The sequence below is a fragment of the Typopeltis vanoorti genome, chromosome 18, assembly GCF_054136105.1.
Source record: "Typopeltis vanoorti isolate ZY-2024b chromosome 18, IOZ_Tvanoo_1.0, whole genome shotgun sequence".
NCBI classification, from domain to species: domain Eukaryota; kingdom Metazoa; phylum Arthropoda; class Arachnida; order Uropygi; family Thelyphonidae; genus Typopeltis; species Typopeltis vanoorti.
Window position 1 is genome coordinate 91,764,505 of NC_143566.1, and position 26,919 is coordinate 91,791,423.

At 37.5% G+C, this 26,919-nt stretch overlaps 1 protein-coding gene across 1 annotated transcript in view; it reads right to left on the reverse strand.

Annotated features, from left to right (window-relative positions):
* kcc (solute carrier family 12 member kcc) overlaps positions 1-26,919 on the reverse strand; it is an 831,023-nt gene that overhangs the window by 588,029 nt on the left and 216,075 nt on the right. The window lies entirely within an intron of this gene.

A 26,919-nucleotide genomic window follows, 5' to 3' on the forward strand; every position in this document is an offset into this window, starting at 1 on the left:
TATCTCTAATCCAGAGTATCTTAATAATGAGGTGTGATACCTTTTGGCTACTTGTATATGAAAACATGACTTCTGCATTACTTCAACCTTAGTATCACCTTTGGGTCTAGCTCCTATATATTTTTCCTATATATGTAATATCTCTTTATCTTTATTCTAATGTTAATTCTTTATAGCTTGACTCTAATGTGCTTTTAATCTCTTATCCTTTCTCATATATTCTACTGCATACTATGATTATCCACCTTCTGTATTTACTAGTCGAATGCCTATGAATACTGGAAATTTATTTTATCAGACTGCACCACCAATATATCATTTAATTGGCATAAGACTAAATAAAATTTCCGGTGGATTTCCCTCTCACAAAGTGAAGTTTCTTTTATCAATGTTTACATTAACAGTCGTGGTTCGTAAGTAACTGAACTGCATTTTTATTGCCTTAAATTATTTCCCGCTCACAAGTCCGATTTATTTAAGAACAGTGCAGTTGTAAAATAAAAGATCAGGCAGCACTCTTTTAACAAATAATTAAAACACATTTATTTACAAATTATACATGAATTAAACAATAGGGAGATTGCTTTCTCTATCCATTTATAACAACTTTAGCATAAATTATAACCTATTTACTTTAACACTAATTAACTTCTTTAACTCACAATCTTATTTACTCTCCGGTTACAAATTCAACTCATTAAACTTCTAGTTTACTTGCAAAGAGGTTAGCTAACTCTCTGTTAAGTTATCTTTACAATCTTACTACTACTGAGCAATTTCTTAAAATTCCTTCTATAATCTAGTATGAGAGGGAATATACAAAAGGTTTGAACTTACAAAAAACTCTGCATTGCACATTCAGTGAAAAGTGTTTCACTACTGTCTTATGGCATTTCTTTCATCTCAGATCTTGAGCTTCCTCAGGAATGTCTGGCTTCAGTAATAGCTCATCAGGAAAATAGTGGGCTGCAACCGCCAAAAGGTTGTTCACCCATGGCGAAAAGCAAAACTTCCGAATGAAGCTGCCTCGGGTAATTTACATCGCCTTTTCTCCTCTGCCTTGTCTCGCTGAAAATGCCTGGACGACTACCGTCTCCAATAGCTCGAACTGCTGCCTCCAAGAAACTGAAACTACTGCCAACTCTCAACCGTGATCCCTCTCTCTGGCATCTGGAAGCCTTTCCTTCTTCGGCAACGTCTGGAAGCCCTCTCTCTGGCCTGGAAGCTCCTCTCTTCTGGCGACTGGAACTGGGAAGCCCTTCTGCTTGGCTCAGTCCCTTTTTATTCTGCGATCTCGGAACCTTGCACAAAGGGTAGTAAACCCTAAAGAATTCGGCATGACTCTTTCATTTTCTTTTAAGTTTGACCCGATCTTTGTTCTTCTCCATGCATTCTTTTGATCACATTTTGCTGGGCGTGGAAACTTGTCTCTAAAACTAGCGGACCTCTTTGATACTTTGCTTGTTCTTTTGGGGCCACAGAAACTTTTCTAAACCTAGCAGCACTCTTAGATACTATCTTTAAAGGTGTTAGCACAGTAAGCAACTTTTATATACAAAACTATAAACAACTAGTTTAACAACTAGTCACAAGCCATCTTTTAGACTCCACTCCTGAATAAACCACTCTCTGGTATCTCTCTATCAACCACCCTCCTATCCATCTCACCAACCCTATTTCCATCCCCATCTGCTCCAGTTTACTGATTAGAGTTCCATGTAGTATCCTGTCAAAGGCCTTGGCAAGGTCCAGTAGAATCACTGTAAACCCATTACCCTAATCCAGTTCATGATCTACCCTACACAAAACCATGTTGTCCCCCATACAATATCCCATTTTTATCTATCCAATCCTGTATTCTTTCCTTGACTAATTTCTCTAAGACCTTGACAATGATTCCTGATATGTCGGTCAGTAATTTACAACAGCAGATTTTATAGTCTACATACCTTGCGACTGTTTAATGTTATGTTCTTGATAAAAAATTTTATCACATAAAAAATAATAATGTCATACAAAAGAAGCAAGTCTGATTCTTCTACTGCTAGCAAGAAAAGAAAAACATTGACTTTGGAAACAAAACTCAACATTATTAAGGATTTTGAAGGAGGAATGAAAATTTGTGAGCAAGCAAAAAAGTTCGATCTACAGGAATCCACAGTAAGAACAATCATAAAAGAAAGGTTTACAGATTTTGGAGGACATAGATTCTAACGAGGAACAAATTGTAGCCACAAGGCAAGGAATAAAAAAATCATTGGCTTGCTATGAAGAAATTTTGCGTGACAAGAAAAAGACATTATGCCATCAGACGAATCTATTAGATTTTATGAAACCATCGACATCAAGATAACTTTCTTTTTTTTTATGTACAAAAAACTACAATTATGATTATATTTCTTAAAAAATATAGGTGTTTTTGTAAACCTTTGGTCCCAATTGTATGTTTGTATATATAAATTACATGCAAAATTATACCCCGAGTTATGCGAATTCGATTCACGCGCTTTTTGTTGGTCCCACCTACCATGTAACTTTGGGGTTTTACTGTATAAACAAAATTACAGTCAAATATGTTTGTACAAATTAATTCTTTGCAGAAGGTTAAAAGCATCATGCAATCTGTCTGAGTCTGATAAAATTGCCTGAGTGTATATGACTTGGCTAGATAGGTAAAAATTTCATTCCTCTTTCATGTAAAGTGCTGGCACTCTGCCAGAATATGACAAATAGTAAGACGTGTGTTGCATTTTTTGCACACTGGAAGGCATCAGTTCTTAAGAACATGAACAACAACAATTAAGAAGAACACCTTCCTTCTTTCTCTTTACAATATCATTAAGAACAGGGGAACACCCTGTTCTTAATGATATTGTTGAGATAGCATACTTTCTACTCTGACTTGGAAAGTTCACTCAGACAGAAAGTTTTAATAAATACAAGAAGATGTCTTCTGAGAGCTAAGTTATAGAAGCCTTTTAATATGCCATATCTCCAGGCTGTGTCGTAAGCTTTTTCCATGTCAAAAAAAAAAAAAAAAAAACTGAAGCCAGATGTTCTTGCTTCAGGAATTCATCTCTTATACTAGTTTCTAAATGAACCAAATGGTCTAAGTTGAACAATGTCTACAAAAGATACACTGTCTATTGGAGAGAAGATAACTGCTTTCTAAATGCAAGAGAAGTCTGGCATTAACCACTTTCTTACAATATCTTACCAAGATAGCTGGCCTATCTTTGTAAGATAAGCCAGCTGTCTTACAAAGACTATAAGTCAATAATTATTTGCTTGTGTTAGATCCTTTCCTGGTTTTGCCAATTCTTGGCATAACAAACTTATGCCAAGAATTTATGTAACAACTAAAGCTGTTACATAAAATGTAACAGTTTTAGTTGTGACATAAAATGTAACACTTTTAGTTGTTACATTTCATGTGCTGTATAATAACACTGCTGCATTATGTAATATAAGATCTATCAGCACTCCCATAGCACAGTTTATTTTATTTTTTTATTCATTCATTTTTAGCTTTATCTGTGACTTCCAGATACATTTATGTGCTATATAGCACACACTGGTATATTATGTAGCATGTGGTTTATTAGTATCTTCATAACAAAGTTAGAAGAAAGAACAATGCGGCACCCACCCTTCGAATGGAGATACATGAGTTTGATTTGCATCATGACAAGAAAAATGTTTATATGAGTTTTATTCAATTGAAAGTGAGTTAATAATAAATTTAGTTTAATCCTTTACCCAAGTGTAGGCAAACAAAGTTTGCACCTGGAGTACAAAGGTGAACCAAGCTCTCATCACCTCTTGTCTCAGTATCTCCAATAATGCAAAGCACATCTTCTTGCGGACATGTATAATGCTATGCATTAAGAGAAAGGCCATATACCCAGACTGGTTTCAACCTTTATTGAGGCTTGGTACACCTTTGCTACGAGTTGCCTCAGTCTGAACTACTTCAGGCACAAACTTTGTTTGCCTACACTTGGGTAAAGGATTAAGCTAAATTTATTATAGTCTAACCAAGTGGAAAATAAACTTCCAACATGAAAGTGAGTTAGCTAATCTCATATATAAATAACAAGGATATTTTTTTCACTGAAATCAGTCAAGAATGGAAACAGTAGAAGAGAGGGAATGAGAGAGAGGTATGGGAATGCTAGCGGACGAGAGGATGGAAACAGTAGGAGAGACGGAATGAGAGAGAGGTATGGGAATGCTAGAAGACGAGCGGATGGAAACAGTAGTAGGAGAGACAGAATGAGAGAGGGATATGGAAGTGCTAGAAGTGGAGAAAATGGAAACAGTAGGAGAGAGGGAATGAGAGAGATGTATGGGAGTGCTAGAAGAGGAGAGAATGGAAACAGTAGAAGAGAGAGGTATGGGAATGAAAGAAGAGGAGAGAATGGAAACAATAGGAGCGAGGGAATGGTAAGAGGTATAATGTATGGCGACTCAATGATCCGTGGTGTTCAAGATAGGATGCGTGAGGAGTGTTTGCCAGGAGGAACAATAGAAAGGGTGGCTATAGCAATTAAGAGAGGTGAAAGGGTGGATGAGATGATTGTGATGGTAGGAACGAATGACTTGAGTGGTAATGTAAGTCGGGCAGCGAGTGATATGAGATTTTTGCTCGAGACTGTACGGAAGAAGACAGAGAGAGGAAAAATAGTGTGCGTGTTGCCTAGGTATGATAATGATGAGCTGAGCAGAAGAGTGGTGATATTGAATGGCATAATAGCGAGAATGTGTGACAAGAGAGGACTGGTATATGTGGATGCCTGGAGTGTGTTTGAGGAAAGAGAGGAATTGTATGCAAGAGACCGTTTACATTTGAATGAGGAAGGACGTAGGCATCTAGAGAGATTGCTGTTCTGAACGAGTCAGTGTGTCCCAGGGAGGATGATAGCAGGGGTGGCCTCTTGTGGGAATGGATACTTGGGAGAAGGGAGACAATGTCAGGTAACACTGAGCCCAGTGGAGTCCAGAAGAGATAATGCTGGGTATAGAAACAATGGCATTTATATGCTGTATACTAATGCCAGGAGTATCCGGAATAAGGGAGAGGAATTGGTGGCGCAGATAGCATCAGCCTGGCCAAAAATTATTGCGATCACTGAGACGTGGTTGACAGAAGGGGATATAACAACAGGAATAGAAGTCGCTGGGTATAGCATTTTTCGTCAGGATAGGAGGGGAAAGCGTGGTGGTGGGGTACTGCTTATGATAAGCGATGACCTATGTCCTCTAAGAGTGGAGAATTTGGAAGGAAGTGAGACAAATGATTTTGAGAGCGTATGGTGTGAGGTAGAGGTAGGTAAGACAGGATATTTAGTGGGGTGTTGCTACAGACCCAGGAGCACAGAGGATGGGGACCAGGAGATGTCTAGACAGCTAAGTTTGGCAAGTGCAAGAAGAATGATTGTTATGGGAGATTTTAACTTCAGTAGTATAAATTGGAGAGAGGAAGATGCATGTAGCAATAGGGGAATGGAATTTCTAGAATTCTTGAGGGACAAATGTCTTAGGCAACATGTAACAGAGGAAACAAGAGGTTCAAAAATTTTGGATTTGGTTATAGCATCAGAAGAGTTGATAATAACTGAGTTGACGTCTCTCCCACCAGTTGGAGAGAGTGACCATATGGTGTTGACTTGGAAAATGAATAGACATGCAGGAGTATCAAAGAGACGGGAACTTATGTGGAATTATAAGGCAGGTGATTATAATAGTCTTAGACGTCAACTTCGGGAAGTTTCATGGAGGGAGGAATTGGAAGGCCGGGATATCACCAGTGCGTGGGAAATTGTGAAAGAATATTTGTTATCAGCAATGGTAAGTTGTATACCACGAGTGAAGAAGAGGACGCAATTTGGAGTAAAGTGGATGACAAACAATATTAAACAGGAATATTGCATGCGAAAAAGAGGCTATGGAAGAGATATAAGGAGATAGGTGAAGAGATGCATGAGGAATATAAGACACAGGCCAGAAGAGTGACTAGTGTGGTAAGGAAAGCGAAACTGGAATATGAGAGGAGATTGGCCCTAAGATCCAAAGAAAATCCTAGGGAATTTTTTAGCTATGTGGCCAGTAGGAGGAGAAATGACTGTGGAAGAATGATATTGTGGGATAAAAATGGGAATAGAGTGACTGATGCAGAAGACATAGTGGAATTGTTCAATGAACACTTTATTGGAGTATTTCATCCTAGAGGAGTCAGTTTTAATGCTAGAGGGATAGGACTGGTACGAGGTCTGGAGGTACAGGAGGAGAGTGTGTTTCATATACTGAGTACTCTGGATGTCAGTAAAGCTGTGGGACTGGATGGTATTTCGCCACGAGTTTTGAGAGAATGTGCTAGGGAATTGACAGTACCTTTAACGTGGCTTTTCAATGAAAGTCTGGCTTTGGCAAAGGTGCACAGGGAATGGAAGGAAGGTAAAGTAAGATAGTGCCATTGCATAAGGGTGGTAACAGACTGGAAGTGTCTAATTATAGGCCAGTCTGTGTGTCAGCAGTAGTTATTAAGATCTTGGAGAAAGTAGTGAGGGACCGTGTACAGCATTGGGCAGATAAGGGTAATGTTATCTGTGAGAATCAACATGGATTTGTGAAAGGACGCTCTTGTTTTAGCAATATGCTAGCCTTTTATAATAAAGTTACAAGAACATTAGATGAGGGAAAGGCATATACTGCAATTTTCTTAGACTTGGCGAAGGCATTTGACAGGGTGCCACATGATAAGCTGATATTTAAGTTGCAGCACATGGGTCTGGATGTCAGATTGGTCAACTGGATTCAGGATTGGCTGTCTGATAGGTATCAGAGAGTTGTGTATGGTGGAGCAGTTTCCAGGAGGCAGAGGGTTACAAGTGGGGTCCCACAGGGCTCAGTACTAGGACCTATATTGTTTAACCTTTATATCAATGACATAGCCAGTGGATTGCAGGGGGATATTCAGTTGTTTGCAGATGATGCGAAGCTGGGAAGGATTATTAGTAATAGTGCAGATGTGGTAGCCCTGCAAGAGGATTTAAATAAGCTAGATAGATGGGCAAATGAATGGGGATGTCAGTTTAATGCAGCAAAATGTAAGGTCTTGAGGTTTGGGAAACATCGATGGGATGCTGCATACTCTATGGGAGGAGTTATACTGGAGGAAGTAGGGGAGACAAGAGATCTGGGGTTGATGATTGATAGAAACCTGAAGTTTAGGGGACATATTGCAAAGGTGGTGAAGGTAACACAGAGGATTGCTGCTATTATGAGAAGGACACTGACCTGCAGAGATAAGAGGGTTATTATTCCGTTGTATAAGTCTCTGATCAGACCACACTTGGACTATTGTTCTCAGATTTGGTCCCCAGGATTTGAAGGGGATAAATTAACTGTGGAAAGGATACAAAGACGGATGACAAAGATGGTTTCAGGACTGTACAAGGATAGTTATGAGGATCGGCTGAGAGAATGTGGACTGCAGAGTTTGGTGGATAGAAGGAGGAGAGGTGATATGATTGAGACTTTTAAACTGTTGAGAGGTGGTTACAGGGTTGACACTGTGGAGTTCTTTCGCTTGGTTGATCAGCGGGAAGGAGTGGTGACAAGAGGCCATCCCTGGAAGTTACGAAAGGAAACTGTGAGCAAGAGGGTAAGGAGTGGTTTCTTTGTGTGGAGGGTGGTTGAGCCGTGGAATGCATTGCCTGATGGAGTGGTGGGAGCGAGAACGGTCAGTGAGTTTAAAGAGTGGTATGATAGACTTTGTGTTTCTCAGGGGGGGACCTGGGACCTCCCCTCAGTGAGTCTTGACAGACTTCATGTCTTAGTAAGGACCTCCCTCGATGAGTCTTTTGACTCCTTGGAGGCCTGAATAATAATAATAATAATAATAAAAACACTCAACTAATAGATAAAAATATTATGTAGTAGGTGGAATACGGTATGGTATGGATTGTGGATATGTGATTTTATGGATGGCAAATCATGTAGTGTAGAGTTGCCTTCCATAATGAGTCAGATTCCATGGAGGTGTCCCGTAACAATAATAAATCAAAAAGTATAATACATTAAAATTTGTATGAAAATTTTATAAGCAAGAATTAATATTACATTATTTAAGACATTAACATGATCACCATTTTAGATTAATAAAATTATAGACAAATGAGCATGCCTAGAGATTCTACAATGATCTATCAATTATGTGTAACTTTCAAATAACCAAACCTGAAGTCATTGACATGTCAAATGACACGTTAACTTGAACTTGAATCAGTTAAAATTAACTTTAACTGATACATGCCAATAGACTCCTGGAACAGGAGTCTATTGGCATGTATCAGTTAATCTTATTATTATTATTCTGATGATTATTATTATCAAGAGAATCAGGTAGTCGGGGACTCATTGATGCAGGCCACATACTACCTGCACCAGCTGTCATACATGTTCTTGAATTCATTCTCACTATTTACACAACATCCACTGCTAATCTATTCTGACCACACAACACTCTATGAGAGGGAAATCTAGCTCTCACTTTCTTGACAGCATTCTCCAGTAAAGCCTGTTCAATATCATTAACATACAAGTTAAATAATAATAGTCCCAAAACAGACCCCTTGCAGAATACCACTAATTATCTTCCTCTTCTTGGTTTCCCCCCAATATACAACTCACTGATAATTACCTGACAGCCAATCACCTATCCAACTCACTAGTCTTTAAACTAATCCCATCTGTCTCAGTTTGGCTACCAGCTTGTCATGTGGCAATCTATGGAAAGCTGTTGAAATAACCAAATATGAGGGCTGTTTGAAAATTTTGGTAAATTTCCAATAGATGGCGACACAATTCATTTGTTCATACCAGTGTTGACACGTATCATCTTTTTCATGACCCCTGGCAAAATTTTAGTGTGATGCATAATTCTTGTTTGGCAAACATTTAAAATGACCGTGTTTGCATTTTTCATAAAAATGGAGAAAAATGAGTTTCGTGCAGTGATAAAACATTTTTATTTGTAGAAGTGGACAGCCGTGCAGATCAAAGCCGAGTTAGATGCAGTTCATGGGGACTCTGCACCAGCATTAACGACTATTTATTTTTGGATAAATGAGTTTAAACATGGTCGTAAGTCCATTGAAGATGAAGCGCACCCCAGATACTTGACTGAGGTCACTATGAAAGAAACGACTGACAAAATCCACGGTCTCGTTATGGCCATTCCCTTAATGCATAGCATTATACATGTCCGCAAGGAGATGTGCTTTGCATTATGGGAGATACTGAGACAAGGAGTGATGAGAGCTTGATTCACCTTTGCTACGAGTTGCCTCAGTCCTGAACTACTTCAGGCGCAAACTGAAGTTATGGTCTGGTTATGGAAGACTGCCAAGTGCAAGTGCACGAGATTGCTGAGATCATAGGCATCTCGACTGAATGGGGTGTATAATATCCTGCACAAAAAATTGCACATGATAAAGTTGTGTGTGCAATGGGTGCCACGACTGTCGACTGTCGATCAAAAATGCATGCAAAAAGACATTTCAACGCAGTGTTTGGCGATGTTTAATCACAATTTGCAGGATTTTTTGGTTGATTCATGACTGTAGATGAAACTTGGATCCACCACTACACACCTGAGTCCAAGCAATCAAAACAGTAAACAACGCCTGGTGAAAGAGCACCAACCAAAAAAAATGAAGACCGTTTGGTCAGCTGGGAAGTTGATGGCCACTGTTTTTTGGGATTCCCAAGGAATTATCATGACAGTCTATTTGGAAAAGGTTAAGCCAATAACAGGAGTCTATTATGCGTCATTGTTGGACCGTTTAAAAGAATAACTGAAGAAAAAAATGGCCAAGATTGGCACACAAAAAAGTGCTCTTCCATCAAGACAATGCACTGTTCCACACATGAGAGCAATTTCGCAATGCAAAATTGCAAGAACTGAGGTTCGAATTGGTTCCACATCCGCCGTATTCTCCAGACTTGGCCCTGTGTGCTTCATCTTGTTTTCAAACTTAAAAATTTGGCTCGGTGGGAAAAATTTTCTTCAAACAAGGATGTCATCAAGGTTGTCAATGACTATTTTGCACAATCTGACAAATCCTACTTTTTAGATGGGATGAAAAAATTGGAAACTCACTGGACCAAATGTGTAGACCTGGATGGAGACTATGTTAGGAAATAAAGGTGATTTTTCCAAAAAAAATGTGTTTAACTTATTTTTTTACCAAGCTTTTCAAACAACCCTTATATACTGCTGTTTATGGATCTCCTTTATCCAGTTAATTTGTCACCTTGTTGAAATAGATAAGCAGATTGCTAAAACATGACCTCCCTCTAACAAACCCATGTTGGCCATCATGGACCATTGCTATTATCAACCCAATTCTGAATACTAGGCCTTCACCAATCTCTCCAACATCTTAACCCCAGAGATCAGTCCATAATTTATAGTCTCAGTCTTATCTTCTCTTTTGTAAATTGGAACAATCTTACTCTCTTTCAACTGACTTGGGATTAGCCCTGTTGCAAGACTCATGATAAAAACAAGTATGGCAAAAATGCCAAGGAATGCCTGAACTCTCTAAAATTTTTCTTGGCCTGATTGTCTAATTTTGCTCATATTATACTTTTGATGTTCCTTGTACACCTCATGTAGCTGTTTATTACCCTTATCTTCTTGTTTAATGGAATGAAAACAGCACAGGTTTAACTGGTTCTATAATAGCATGCACAAACAACAAGTGAAAAAATGTTAGACTAGAAGCCTAAAGCTCTGAAAGGGTTTACTGTATGAGCACTGGTATTGAAACTTGGCTGCTGGGCAGGAGGTCTAAGAATTACTGTTTAAAAAATTTTGGAAAGTTTCACACAACAATAATTTAATTTTTTGCTGCTAATGATATCAAATGTCTTGAACTCAGAGTTTGAGACCAATGACTGCAATACTAGTAACAGTTTTTCATGTGGCAGTCAGTCTGAAGCCATCTGGTGTGAGGTGGAGTCAAACAAGATTAAATACACTGTGGGATGTTGTTATAGACCTGGTGGACCAGTGCTAGTGATGAAAAAATGCAGCAAGAAATAAATATGATGGTGCAAAAAGAGTAATCACAATGGGGGACTTTAATTATCTAAACATTAATTGAGTAGCTATGTAATCGCATGAGAAGAATGAAACAATTTATTGAGCTATTGCAAGACAACTTCCTCAAGCCGCATGTGAGAGAAGGAACTCAAGGTCAAAGAGTGATAGATCTGATTATAGTGTCAGAGGCAGAAGTTTCAGTTAATGATGTAACTATTCTGCATCCAGTTGGTGATAGTGATTATGCGGTACTCACTTGGGGAAGTGGCTAAGTTTATGAATGTTCCATTCGGAAAAGGTTACATGCTGAACTACAAAGCAGGAAATTATGACCACCTGAAGGATATCATGGATTCTTCTGTGCCATAGTATCAGTTATTGGATGGGAAGGATATCAACAGTGCATGGGAAGTGTTTAAAAAATACTTAAATGATGCAATATCAGAATGTGTTCAGAGAGTTCGGAGAATAATAGCAAGAGATTCATAAGAAAAAGATGACATGGAAGGAATATCGTGAGCATAAGGATGATGTCAGATATGATAATTATAAGCAGCAGGCCAGAAGAGTCACAAGTGCTGTACAGAAAGCTAAGTCCGAGTATGAAAAGAAACTGGCTCTGCAAGTTAAAGACAACCAAAAAGAAATCTAATGTTATGCTGCAAGTAAAAGAAAGGATGAATTTGAAATAATAACTCTACTGAATGAAGATGGTATGCAGGGTGACTAATGCAGACGTGGTTGTTCAAATAATGAGCAGCCATTTTGTTAAAAGCGATCAACCTGGTATATGCAACATTGAACTCAAAGCTACCTCTTCACCATATGAGAAAACTCATGTGAATGAGCAGGAAGTACTAGAGCTGTTACACAAACTGAATAACAATTCTGCAATAGGAACTGATGGGATATCAGCATGGATGCTAAAAGCGTGTTCAGCTGAACTGGCTATTATCTTGACCAGGCTATAAAATTTGAGTCTCAGAACAGGGAAGATTCCACATGAGTAGAAAGAATGTATGGTAATACCACTGCACAAAGATGGTACAAAGACCGATGCATCCAACTATCAACAAATCAGTTCAGGAGTGGTGGTGAAGATTTTGGAAAGTTTGGTTAGGGCTTGCATCCAGAAATGGGTTGACAGAGAATCTCTACTTTACAATGAACAGCATGGGTTTACTAAGGGAAGGTCATGTTCTAGCAACTTGCTTACGTTCTATAATAATGTTATCACTGAGTTAGACAAAGGGAATGGATCCATCTTGATACTTTTGGATTTTGCTAAGGCTTTTGACAGAATACAGCATGTAATACTATTGCATACATTGAAGAATATGCGATTGGATTATAAGCTATTGGCATGGATAAGAGGATGACTGGCTGACAGATATCAAAAAGTGGTATATATGAAGGGAATGAGTCTGCAAGGTTCAAGTAACAAGTGGTGTACCACAAGGATCAGTGCTTGGTCCACTGTTATTCAATCTATACATGAAGGATATGACATGTGATATGATATACGATATTGGGAAGGATATGATATGTGACATACAGCTGTCAATGATGCAGTATAGGTAAGGTGAATAGGAGTGCTGCTGATATGCAGCACTTGCAAAATGATTTGAATAGGCTGGAACTATAGACTGGAAATAGGCATGTGAAAAATGGCTGTCATTTCAATGTTCATAAATAAAAAGTCATGCACTTTGCTGTGATTAGACATCCAATGTCGTATAATATTGGTGGGATTATGCTTGAAGAAATCTATGAGGCTAAGGATCTTGGAGAACTTTTGAAAGGGATATACAGAATTTGAGTAGATAGAATTTTTCATTTTATAGAGGGTGGAGAAAGGACACGAGGGCATCCATGAAAGAAGGAATGCTGTCAAGATGGGGATGAGGGTTAGATTTTTCTCTCATAGAGTAGTGAATTATTGGAATGGATTGCCATTGGATGTTGCGTGTGCAAGTAGCGTGAATGAATTCTAGAACAAGTTTGACAGCTGGTGCAAATAGCATGAGTTCCTGACTCCCTGGAGGTCTTAATAATAATTATAATAATAAATAAAGAGGAATAATAAGTTCCTCATCTCTGCTTGTTAGTACATTTTTCAATACTCAAGTAATCCTATTAACTATATTATCCATTTCTGAAATATGTCTTCTGAACATATTTCAGAAATGGATAATATAGTTAACACATCCAAATCCCTAATTTCATCAGTTTCCTGGAGTATAGCTCTTAAATGTAGTAAACAACTTGTAATCTTCTCATCAAAAAATGCATAACTTTTGTCCATACAGTCAATCTATTTAAATTGTGCGATCAGCTCTATGTTTCACTTGATTAACTATTACTCTATCTAATTTTGCAATGCTAGCAAACAACTTAATATTTAAACCATCCTGCAAGCTATACTCATCACCTGATTAGCTATTACACTACCTAATTTTGCATCATTAGCAAGCAACTAAATATTTTCCTTCAAATCATTGCCTATATCATTTTATGTATTTATGTAATATAATATAGGCAACAATATTCTATATCACTGCCTATATTCATTTTAAAAATACAGAGCGAGAGAATGGTTTGATGGATAAAAAAAAAATGAGTGAGATCGCACGGTTGCGAGGAGTGATATATAGGGCGAAGCGACAGCTTAAGCGTTTGCAAAAACTGTTTACCAAGCGCATCAGCTAATAAAAGGCAAATATATGATAAGAAAAATAAGAGTATGATCGGGAGTGTAAGAAAAATGAAGCAGCGAGTGTTGTACGGTGATTCTTTAGTAAGAGGTGTAACAAATGAGAGTTTGTTAAAATCAAACTTACCAGGTGCGAAAAGTAAGGATATAAGTAAGTCTATCAGAGTGCAAAAGCAGTGAGTGAAAGAAATGATAGTAGTGGCAGGAACAAATGATTTAAAAGGTGATAAATTTGCTATGAGAGAGGACCTGAAGGAATTACTAGAGGTAGCAAAAGAAAAGAGCGAGAGAGTTAAGATAGTGAGTCTGTTGCCATGGTATTACAAAGAAGAGTTGAGGAGGGCCATAATTGCAAATAACTCTATGTGCAGGTTATGCAGGAGGAGTGGTGTGGAGTTTGTGGACATGTGTAGTGAGTTTGATGGGCGAAAGGATTTACATAAGATGGATGGTTTGCATCTGAATGGGTTTGGTGTGCAGAGACTAGAAAAAGTGTTGTTGAATGAAGTGGAAGTGGATGTGCAGAATCAGAGAAACTAGAGTTATTAAGGGGAAGGGGGGAGGAGGATATGTAGACTTTAGGGAGGCAGTTGAGTTTATGAATGTGTTTAATATGTACAAAGTACATATTAAACAAAGTACAAAGGACAACAAATCAGAATGGGATAGTTAGTATAAGACATCAGGATAGGGGTGGGACTAACGGGCTTCTGCATTTCATGTATACTAATGTCAGGAGTATTAGGAACAAGAAGGAAGAATTTTTGGCCTTGGTTGCCTCTTCTAGGCCACAGGTTATTAGCATTAGTGAGACATGGCTGACAGAAGATGATATAGCTAGTGGGACAGAATGTGAGGGGTACAGTGTGTTCAGGAGGGACAGAGAGAATAAAATGGGGGGGGGGGAGGAGTGTTATTGATGATAGCTGATGAACTGCAGCCAAAGATAATAGAAGTAGAGCTGCAGGATAGATAAAAGAGCACATTTGAGGCTATTTGGTGGGAGATTGTGTCTAGCAGAAAAAATATACAGTTGGGTGCTGCTATAGACCAAGTGATGGAAAAGATGGTGGAGATAGTATGCATAAGCAAATAGAAGCAATGAGTGGAAGGAGGGTAATTATTATGGGGAATTTCAACTATGGTAACATTGATTGGAAGGAGGACAGGACACATGGGAGGAAGGAATTGGATTTTATGCAGTTATTAAGGGATAACTATCTGCGACAGCATGTGATGGAAAATACTAGGGGTCAGAGAATGCTTGACCTAGTAACTGCATCTGAGAATTTGGCTGTAATGAATATGACCACGTTGCCACCAATTGGTGAGAGTGATCATAAGGTCTTGACCTGGGAGGTGGCTAAATGTGTGGAATTTTCAATTAAGACAGGGTACATGTGGAATTACTGGGCTGGTAAGTATGACAAGCTTAGGAGATTGCTCGGTTCAGTGCCATGGCATGTAAAACTGCAAGGGCTGGATGTCGATAGTGCATGAGAGGTGGTTAAGGAGTGTTTGTAGGAGGCAATGGCTGACTGTATACCTAGAGTCTGAATAGTAAATCAAGTAGGGGCTAAATGAATGAATAACACCATTAAGCTTGAGCTGCAAAAAAAGAAACAACTGTGGAGGGAATTTAAGGAGAAAGGTGACCTGCAGGCACATGAACGGTATAAAGCACAGGCCAGAAGGGTAACGAGTGTGGTAAGAAAAGCGAAAGCGGATTATGAAAGAAAATTAGCCAAGCAAGCTAAAGAGAATCCCAAACAGTTTTTTCGATATGTTGAAAGTAAAAGAAAAAATGTATATGGCAGAATGCATTTACAGAATGCTGATGGCAGGGAGGTAACCAAATCAGTTTACATGGTGGAATTACTGACTGAGCACTTTGCAAGAGTATATCATCCAGGTGGTGATATTGCAGGAATGAAGTTGGTTCAACAGCTTATACGGGAACTGTGGTGAATGAAGTGGAGGTGAATAATCTATTACAAAACCTCAATGAGAATACATCTGTGGGATTGGATGGTATACCAGCCTGTGTCATACTTGAAGCGGTTAAAGAATTGTCAATGCCTTTGATCATTTTGTTTAATTTGAGTCTCGAGTCTGGGATAGTCCCAAGGGGATAGAAAGAGGGGAAAATAGTTCCACTGCATAAAGCAGGTTCCAAGAGAGCTGTTGTAAATTACCGATTGATCAGCATATCAGGAGTTGTTGTCAAGGTCTTGGAGAAAGTAGTCAAGAGGAAAATACAGGAATGGATAGATGAAAATGGGATACTGTATGGGAGACAGCATGGTTTTGTGAAGGGTGGCTCATGCCTCAGTAACTTGCTCACGTTTTATAACACAGTGACGGCTGAACTGGATAAAAGTAATGGGTTTACAGTGATTCTGCTGGACCTTACTAAGGCCTTTGACAGGATACCACACAGAATTCTAATCAGTAAACTGCAGCATATGGGGATGGATATAGGTTTGGTGAGATGGATAGGAGGGTGGTTGATGGAGAGATATCAGAGAGTAGTTTACTCAGGAGAGTAAACTACTCTCTGATATCGGTGTGCCGCAGAGTTCTGTTCTTGGACTGCTACTGATTAATTTGTTCATTAAAGATATAGGAAAGGATCTGAGAAGAAGTGTTCATTTGTTTGCTGATGATGCAAATTTGGGTAGAGCAATAGTGAATGTACAGGATGTCAAAATTTTGCAGGATGATATGGATGTTTTGGAGGACTGGGGTAAGGAGAATGGATGTCAATTTAATGTGGCAAAATGTAAGAAGTTTATTTTTTCACTTGGTTAGACTATAATAAATTTAGTTTAATCCTTTATCCAAGTGAAGCAAACAAATTTGTGTGCTCGGCTCACCTCTGCTTGGAGTTGCCTGGTGTTGCACTACCTTACCTCAGTTCTGAAGATATTTTCAGGCGCAAACTTTGTTTGCTTATACTTGGATAAAGGATTAAACTAAATTTATTATAGTCTAACCAAGTGAAAAATAAACTTGCAACATCATTCTCTAAATCCAGAGTAATTCAATAATAAGGTAGTACACCTGTTGGCAACTCCTATAGATAAATATGACCTCTCCTATTGCTTCTGCCTTAGTATCTCCATGTTTTGGTCTGCCTCCCACTGACGAGACCTCATTAAAGGCTGAAACCAGTCTGGGTAGTGGCCCTTCCCTTAATGCATAGCATTATACATGTCTGCAAGGAGATGTGCTTTGCATTATGGGATATACTGAGACAAGGAGTGATGAGAGCTTGGCTCACCTTTGCTCGGAGTTGCCTGGTGTTGTACTACCTTACCTCAGTCCTCAAGATATTTTCATGTGCAAACTTTGTTTGCTTGCACTTGGATAAAGGATTAAACTAAATTTATTATGGCAAAATGTAAGGTTATGCATTTTGGGGTGAAAAGATGAGCAGCAGTATACCACATAGTTGGAACTGTACTGCAAGAGATTGATGAGAGCAGGGATTTGGGAGTGTTGGTGGGTAGGGAGTTGAAGTTTAGGGGACACATTGCAAAAGTGGCTAAATCAGCTCATCAAATCACTTGGTTACTGAAGAATACTTTGACGAGCAGAGACAAGCAAGTTATTGTTCTTCTGTATCGAGCCTTGATAAGACCCCATCTAGACTATTGTGCCCAGATTTGGGCACCAGGGTTTCTTCTTGATGGAGAGCAGGTGGATAGGATCCAGAGATGAGTGACCAAGATGACTGCAATTCTATGGAATAAACCTTATGAGAACATGTTGAAGATTTGTGGGTTGCAGAAATTGGTTGATAGGCAGAAGAGGAGTGATATGATTCGGACATTCAAAATACTGAATGGTTTCTATAAGATTAATTCAGAAGATATATTTGAGAACAGGACTGGTGGTGGGAGGACTAGGGGCCATCCATGGAAACTGGGCAAGAGTGTGGTTAGCAAGGGTGTTAGAGCTAGGTTTTTTACTTGGAGAGTGGTGAAGGAGTGGAATAAGCTGCCAGAGTCTGTTGTGGGTGCCATGACTGTGAATGAGTTCAAGGCGAAGTATGATAGATACTGTGTGAACGTTGAATAGTTGTTCTTGACATGATGTTAGCGCCTCCCTCAGTGAGTCTAAAGACTCCTTGGAGTTGCCCGTAAGAATAATAATAATAATGTATTAATTATTATTATTCTAATGATCTAACAGCACGTTTTGGTGCTCTGCTATCCACCAGATGTTTTCTGCTTCTCCATATATTGCGGTTTGGTTTCTGTCCATCAGCTACCCTCATATCATCATCTTCATATCCATCCTCATTTGTTCCAATCACAGTAACACTGTTCCATGAGATATACTATCAAATATCTTTGGAAATTCTGGTCATATCATTGTATAGCCATTCCCTTTATCACTCATCTGCTACTAGGTTATAAAAAGTTGGTAAATTACTAAGGCATGACACACTCTTCACAAAGTCATGGTATAATATTCTTTTCCACCCATTCCTGAATTTGTCGCTACAAACTTTTACAGTACTTTATTACCACTCAAGAATCACTTACCACATCCCATATAAAAAACTCTGCCCATTTTAAAACCTTGATTGAAAATCTAACTTTAAATAATACAGATATATTGTAAGCTTTGACATCACCTCACTGTTTACCAATATTCCCTTAAGTGACACTCTTAAAAAACGTTTTTCCTTCTGATGTTTCAGATCTCTGCCATCGATTCTGGTTATTTCTCTTGCAAGAACAAAATTTACAAACAGATAGAGGGAACCACTATAGGTCACCCCTCACCCCCCCCTCTTGCCAATTTTTACATGGAAAATTTTGAAAAACAAGTCATAGACTCAGTCCCTTTCAAACCCTCTTTCTGGCTAAGATATGTAGATGATGTGTTCTCTATTTGGCCTTGTAAAATCTCTCATGATAAAGTGACTTCGTAACTTATCATGAAGGCATATGTTAAATAATCCTTTATGTAAAAATATTATATTAAGCCTGTGTTAAATTAATGTGCTGCATGACATCATCAAGTAAAGCTACTAAATAATGTTAAATCATTATCTTACTGACTTAACATTATTTAGTAGCATTAAGATTAGTGAGAAAATTCTGAGAATTGCCATGGATGGAAATTTCCAGAGACCTGCGAAGAATGATGTCATCATATCCAGAGGTCAACACGTGACCATAGTCGCCATGGACAAAGAATTCCAAAGACGCATGAGAAATTATGTCAGCATGTCTGAAGGTAAATACATGACCAGTTTAGAGAGATGTGTGCATGTGCACGATGGAGGTTCAGGCCTATATAAGGCAGATCGTCCAAGAAGAAATTTGTCTTAGGATTTTTTTAGGCCTTCTCTTACTTAAGTCCATGTAATGCCAAGAATCGCTGTCGGAAGTGAAAGTAAAGCGTCATTTGATCTTAGGGTTTTCTATCTCTTCCCTTACCTGAGATCACTGTCATGCAAGATTTCATTGTCGGGAATTGAAGAATATTTGTCATCTACTTGGATCACTGCCATGTATCGAGTCATTGTGGAAGGAAGAAACTGTATATCGCCACTATGTTAAGGATCCAATAAGGAAAGGCACAGTCAACTACTAGAACAAAGAAGAAATTTGGCAGAAAGCAGGAATGTGTCGGTGAGCAGAAAGAAAGAAAGATAAAAAGAAGACTTACGTGTGTACAAAGGTTTGATGTGAGAGACTGTTGAACAAATATTTTAAGTAGTTGTAACACTGAACAAGAGTATATGTCCATGTTTGTGAGATATTGTATGTTAAAGGTGAATTAGGCTAAACCAAGTTATATTCAGTTAATGTTATGCTAGATTGTGAAATAGCTTAGAACTAAGATTAGATTAGATCAGAGAAAATTGAGAGTTGTAATGACTTTGTATATATACTGTATCATTCTGTAACTATTCCTTTAGACTTAAATGGTTTGTAAACAACATACTGGACTTATTCTGTTAATGCACTATCCTAAAAAATTATTCGAACCTGCATAAGATAGAAGTTTATATGATTTAGATTTATGCCACGACTAGTTTAAAGTAAGAATAATATAAGTGGGGAATATAAACGATATCTGCTTTGTCTTTGATTTAACATCTTATACTCTTGCACTCAATATATAGTCTAACTGTATAGTCTAATAAATTTGTTAGACTATAGAGCGTGAGAAATAAGATATGGCAGCAGTTTATAACTTTAGGCAGTCAACCATTAACGAGAGTCAAGTAAAAGAAGATACAAAGGCAAAGCAGGGTAGTGGATGTAAGTAGTAAAACAAAAAGGTGCAACTGGCAAGAATACTAAATGTATAACCCCAGTTTTTATAGCCTCATGGCCAAGACATATTAGACTCCTTCCTCAGTCATCTCAATAGTCTACATTCAAGAATCCAGTTTATGATGGAAAAGGAAAATAACAATAGCTTACCCTTCCTAGATACCTTAGTAAAAGCCTTCCTATAGTAACCTTTCCTTCACTTTACACAGAAAACTCACTCACATAGGTAAATACATTCACAAACCATCATCCCCCTCTCAACAATATAGCATTATTAGAGCTCTAACCAATAGAGCCTATAATTTTTGTTTCAGTGGAATCTCTCTTTCAACTGAACTCAACCACATACACACTGTCTACCTTTCGAATGGTTACAGTGATTACAGAATTAAAAAATAACCAGTTCTTTCCTTGGCCATCGCTTCAGAAAGATTTCAGAAATGCCATCGCTATCCCTATATTTGGGGCACATCAGAAAATATAGTGAGGTCTTTAAAAAGTACAACCTCTACACAGCTTTTAAATCCTACCAGAAACTTGCTACTTTTATCTGTTCTACCAAAGATCAGCTCCCTCCTCTCTCTCAGTGCCTAGAGTATATAAAGTACCCTGTTCCTGCAAGCTGGCTTACTTCCGACAGACAAGTAGATCAGTGAACATCCATTTAGAACATAAATCATACATCTGCAATCATGACAATGGTCAATCTGGCCTTGCAGACTATGTATTAGATACAACCCACAGAATCTCTTAGAAGAAAATTACCATGCTCCACCATAGTAAATTCAAAAAGGAAAGACTGTTTTTAGAATCTGAAGCAGCACTCAGAAATGAATGGACTTTAAATAATTACAGATGCATAAAACTTCCCAAAATTTGAGAAACAATAATTGTCAGAGGTCCCATTTTACATCCCAGGCCACCTACAAGTGTGTATAGAGGGCACACTACCTAGATATGACTTTAGAGTCACACACATGTTCAATTAGTATTGTGTTATCTTTGTATGTGTGTGTGTTACAAGAGTTATTTCTAATCCCTGAAGTTGTCTAGGTGACTGAGATGAAATATTGGAAACATTAAAATTAGTTTTAATCCTTTGCTAGTGCAGTAAATATTCCCTTCAACCTCCACCATGGTGTCATGAGGATGCCTTTGATACTAAGGTGAAAATTTTATATTGAAAAAATTATTTCCACAAAGTTTGAGTTTCTGTCTTTAATTTATACAAACATGAAAGCTTATTAAGAAAAATGCTAAAACATTACTACACCACTCATTTTAAAAATTTATAGAATTTACAACTGTGTTAAAAAAAACTTTTTTATTATCCCGACGTTTCGATTTTCACATCAAGATCATCATCTGGAGCATACATCAATGTACAAGACAAGCTGAGATACATTATTAACTGTAAGCTAAAGAAACAATGATTTGATCATATGTTATTCTACTCACATGGCCTCTAGTGGGGAAAAAAAAAAAAAAATTATATCAAGCTAAATTCTATTTACAATGACAGGAATAAACATCCTTTCAGTTGGTTTTCTTTCAGAAACAATCATGTCCTATTTTTAGTATTACAATTCTTATTTTTGCTTTTAAGATACTGGATTTTCTAGTACTGTTTATAGTTGTTCTTAGTGAGGAACGTTCCATGGGTCGAATATATACCTTCCATGTGTTTGGGATTTTTAGACCATCATTATTGTTCAGATTGGGGTGGTTGGTAATAATCTCACATGCTTCCTTGAATTTTCATTCATACCATGTTTTAGTGCGATGTAGACAGCTAGTGCTTTTATCTGTCTACATCGCACTATCTGTCTACATTCCTTACACAGTCAATTCTGTGTAAGGAATTCAGGGCATGATCAGAAAGGCCAGCTTCACCATAATTATTATATTTAATGTGTCATTTATGTTCTTTTTGTCTGATAGGAATTGTGTGTCCTGTTTCTCCTATATATGGTATGTTGCAAGTACAATAAATCCGGCATACTCCAGGGTGGGCTAGTGGAGGGAGTGGGTCTTTGGATGAATTGAGTAAGCTTTTTAATTTTGCAGGAGGTTTAAAGGTGGCGTTGAGGTTGTATTTTCGCAGTACTCTGTTTATTTTGTCTGATGTTCCTTTAATGTAGGTAATGGCTATAGTTTTACTGTAGTCTGGTTTGTCTTTGTTTTTTATTGAGGTTTTGTTAATAGTGTTTTGGCTGTATCCATTTTTTTGGAAAGTATTAAAGATAATTTTAAATTCGTCTTTAAGTGGCTGTTCGTTGGAACAGATCATCTGTGCCCTGTTTTTTAGCATGTTGATGACACCTAGTTTTTGTGTAGGTAGGAGTTTATGTGTATATATTGTCGCGTATGTGTCAGTTTCCAGTAAAAGTGAAGGAAAGATTGCCAGAGGGAAGACGTGTGACAAGTGTATCCAGAAACGGAAGTATGTTGTGTTTTTCAATTTCAATTGTGAATTATATGCGTTTGTGTTGTTTGTTTAGGTGGCTAAGGAATGTGTCTAATGTTTGGCAGCCATGGGACCAGATCGCGAAAACATCATCGCCGTATCTAAGCCAGACTTTGGGTTTTAAAGGGAAGGAACCTAAGGCAAGTTGCTCAAAATGTTCCATGTAAAAGTTAGCAATAGGGGAGGATAATGGCGAGCCCATGGCTCGCCATTATCCTCCCCTATTGCTAACAGTAAAGACAAAACAAAGACAAACCAGACTACAGTAAAACTATAACCATTCCCTACATTAAAGTAACATCGGACAAAATAAACACAGTACTATGAAAATACAACCTCAAAGCAACCTTTAAACCTCCTGCAAAATTAAAAAGCTTACTCAACTCATCCAAAGACCTACATTAAAGGAACATCAGAGAAAATAAACAGAGTACTATGAAAATACAATCTCAAAGCGTCCTTTAAACCTGCAAAATTAAAAAGCTTACTCAATTCATCCAAAGCCCCACTCCCTCCACTCACCCACCCTGGAGTATACTGGATTTATTGTACTTGCAACATGCCATATATAGGAGAAACAGGACACATAATTCCTATCAGACAAAAAGAACATAAACGACACATTAAATATAATAATTATGGTGAAGCTGGCCTTTCTGATCATGCCCTGAATTCCTTACACAGAATTGACTGGAAAATGACTAGCTGTCTACATCGCACTAAAACATGGTATGAACGAAAATTCAAGGAAGCATGCGAGATTATTATCAACCACCCCAATCTGAACAATAATGATAGTCTAAAAATCCCAAACATATGGAAGGTATATATTCGACCCACGGAACGTTCCTCACTAAGAACAATCATAAACGGGACTGTAGAAAACCCAGTATCTTAAAAGCAAAAATAAGAATTGTAATACTAAAAATAGGACATCATTGTTTCTGAAAGAATGTTTATTCCAGTCATTGTAAATAGAATTTAGCTGGGTGTAATTTTTTTTTCCCACTAGAGGTCATGCCAGTAGAATAACATGTGATAATCATTATTTCTTTAGCTTACAGTTAATAATGTAACTCAGCTTGTCTTGTATATTGATGTATGCTCCAGATGATGATCTTGATGTGAAAATCGAAACATCGGGATAATAAAAAAGTTTTTTTTAACACAGTTGTAAATTCCATAAATTTTTAAAATGAATGCTGATCACTGTGTAACTCTAAAAGAAAGGATTACCACACCACTCAAAAATGATAAAGCCTGCCTTCCACTATCAAAAATTTGGGAATGTTTGAACCTTATCAGTCATCAGAAGTTTTTTTTTTTTTTTTTTAATCATATCTTGCTATCTGCCTGTAGCATATTATACTAGTGCATGGCTCATATTGTTTGGAAATCAACTGTCACTGTTACTCCTACTGTCATTGCACTGAGGATGATTCCAGTTAGTGCCAATGCTATTAAAAATTTTCATCTCCTTATTATGAAAAGAAAAAAAAACCTTGACTTCTCAAAAACTAATTTATTAAAGTGACTACATCATAAATTTACAATTTACAGAGTCTAGCAGACACAAAGAGGGATGATGTGATAGAAACCTACAAGTTAGTAAGGGGGTTGTTATAGGATAAATGTTGGAGAGGTTTTACAGAAAAGAGTGGGAGATCAGGGGAGAACCAGAGGTCATCCCTGGAAGCTGTATAAGAAAGGTGTGAGCAGGAAAGTGAGAGGCAAGTTTTTTGCATGCAAAGTTGTGAATGATTGGAATGCCTTGCCTGATAGAGGGTGGCATCTGTAGAGAATTTGAATTTTTAAGGCACAGTATGATGAGCTGTGTGTATGACAAAAAGACCTAATAGATGAGTCTCTATGGGGTCTTGGGATAATAATGATAATAATAATAATAATAACAAATGGTGACCAAATCTGTACACAAAGAGGAATAATAACTTCCCTATTGTCAATGTATTCTTCAGTATCCAAATAATCCTCTGAACTATTTTGCCAACTCTTGCGATATGTTCACTGAATTTCAAATCTCTATCCACCATAACCCTCAGGTCCCTAGCCACATCAATTTCCTGTAAACTAGAATCATTAATATGATATGGAGTGTGTAATCTTTTTCATCCTAAAGTGCAACACTTTATACATTTTACAACATTGAATTGACAACCATTGTCCTTTTTCCACACTGCCATTTTATTTAAATCATTCTGTAAGATATCTACATCACCTTTATCAACTATTTCCACCATCCCTAGTTTTGTATCATCGGTAAACAACTGAATACTCTCCTTGCTTTCAAATCTTCTGCTATAATATTAATGTACAAATTAATGAGTAGTGGTCCTAGTACAGAGCTCCGGAGAACTCCACTAGTCACCCTCGTTCACCTTGATTCCACTCGACCATCCACCACCCTCTGATGTCTGTCTATCAGCCACCCACAAACCATGCCATCAGCCTCATATCTATTCCTATTTGCTCCAACTTATGTAATAGTTTTCCTTGTGGTATTCTGTCAAATACATTTGGAAAATCCAGCAGTATCATGGTGTAGAGATTTTCTTTATTCAAATCTGCTATCACCCTACCATAAATGTGAATAAATTACTGAAGCAGGACCTACCTTTTACAAAGTCATGCCATCCCTTACAGAGTATCATATTCCTATCCACCTATTTCTGAATTTTACTTTTAATCACTATTATAATTACGGCTATTTTGCCTGCTTCAGTTTAGGAGTGCCCCTATTTAAATGCCATTGGCTATTTACTCATGGATTCTTAGGGCATCGTAGATGTAAATTTAACAAAAAGTATATGTAGCATAAGGAAGAGAAATTTACACATACCTTTTTCTGGGTGTTGCGACTTTTCTTTTTTCTGCAATGTCCAAAAACTACTGAGTGTGTGGAGGGGGGGGGTAGTCAATTTGGGAGAATTAAAATAGAAAAACCCTGGCTTTTTTCCTCAGTAATATATATATATAAACATATATATTATATTATTATATTATATAGGGTAGGAAAGGGTGAAAGGGTTGATTTTTTATATAGGGAGGGGGAAGAGAAATTTCCCCTTCCCTATATAAAAAATCAACCCTTTCAACCTATATAATATATATGTTTATATATATATTACTAGAAAAAAAAATGGGTTTTTCTATTTTAATTTCTATTTTCCCCTTCCCCCTCCCTATATAAAAAATCAACCCTTTCAACCTGTATAATATAATAATATAATATATATGTTTATATATATATTACTGAGAAAAAAACCCAGGTTTTTCTATTTTAATTCTCCCAAATTGACTACCCCCCCTCCACACACTCAGTAGTTTTTGGACATCGCAGAAAAAAGAAAAGCCGCAACACCCAGAAAAAGGTATGTGTAAATTTCTCTTCCTTATGCTACATATACTTTTTGGCAAATTTACATCTACAATGCCCTAAGAATCCGTGAGTAAATAGCCAATGATATTTAAACAGGGGCACTCCTAAACTGAAGCAGGCAAAATAGCCATAATTATAATAGTTTATTAAGAGGAGTAACATGGGAGTTTTCCCAGAAATAATATACACTTTTAATCACTTTTTCCAATACTTAAACGATCACTCAAGATATACTAATTGGTCTGTAATTTGCTACTTCTCCCTTGGAGCCATCTTTATGTAATAGAACTATCTTACCCTCTTTCTACTCCTTTGGAACTTTGCCAGGGCTGAGACTTAGATTACACAACGTTGCCAGAGGCACTGCCAGTTCACTTGCACACTCTCGTAGCACACAAACAGACATACCATCCAGGACCACTGCTGTATTCATATTGATATTTTTCAATATACCGAGTACCTCCAGTTCATCTATCTCAATGATTACGTCAGTCTATGTCACCTGAGTAACTGCAAAGTCACCACCTGGATAATATGTCCTTGCAAAGTGATCACTTAGTAACTGAACTATTTCTTCTGTTCGATAATTTTTGTACCATCAGCTTTGAGTAAAGTTATCTTTCCATGATCATTCTTTCTGTGTGTTGAGGCTTAAGTGCTGTGAAGAATTCATGTTGGAAGGTTAATGGAATATTATCAGCACTGAGAAAGGATTCAAACTAATTTTAATGCTTCCAATATTTCGTCTCAGTTACAGAGTCATCTTCAGGAATTGCAAATAACTTTTTGCAACAACACACAAAAATACAATACAATGATAAGTAAAACAAATGAGTCTCTGTGACTGAGATGAAATATTGGAAGCATTAAAATTCGTTTTAATCTTTTCTCAGTGCTGATAATATTCCATTAAACCTCCAACATGAA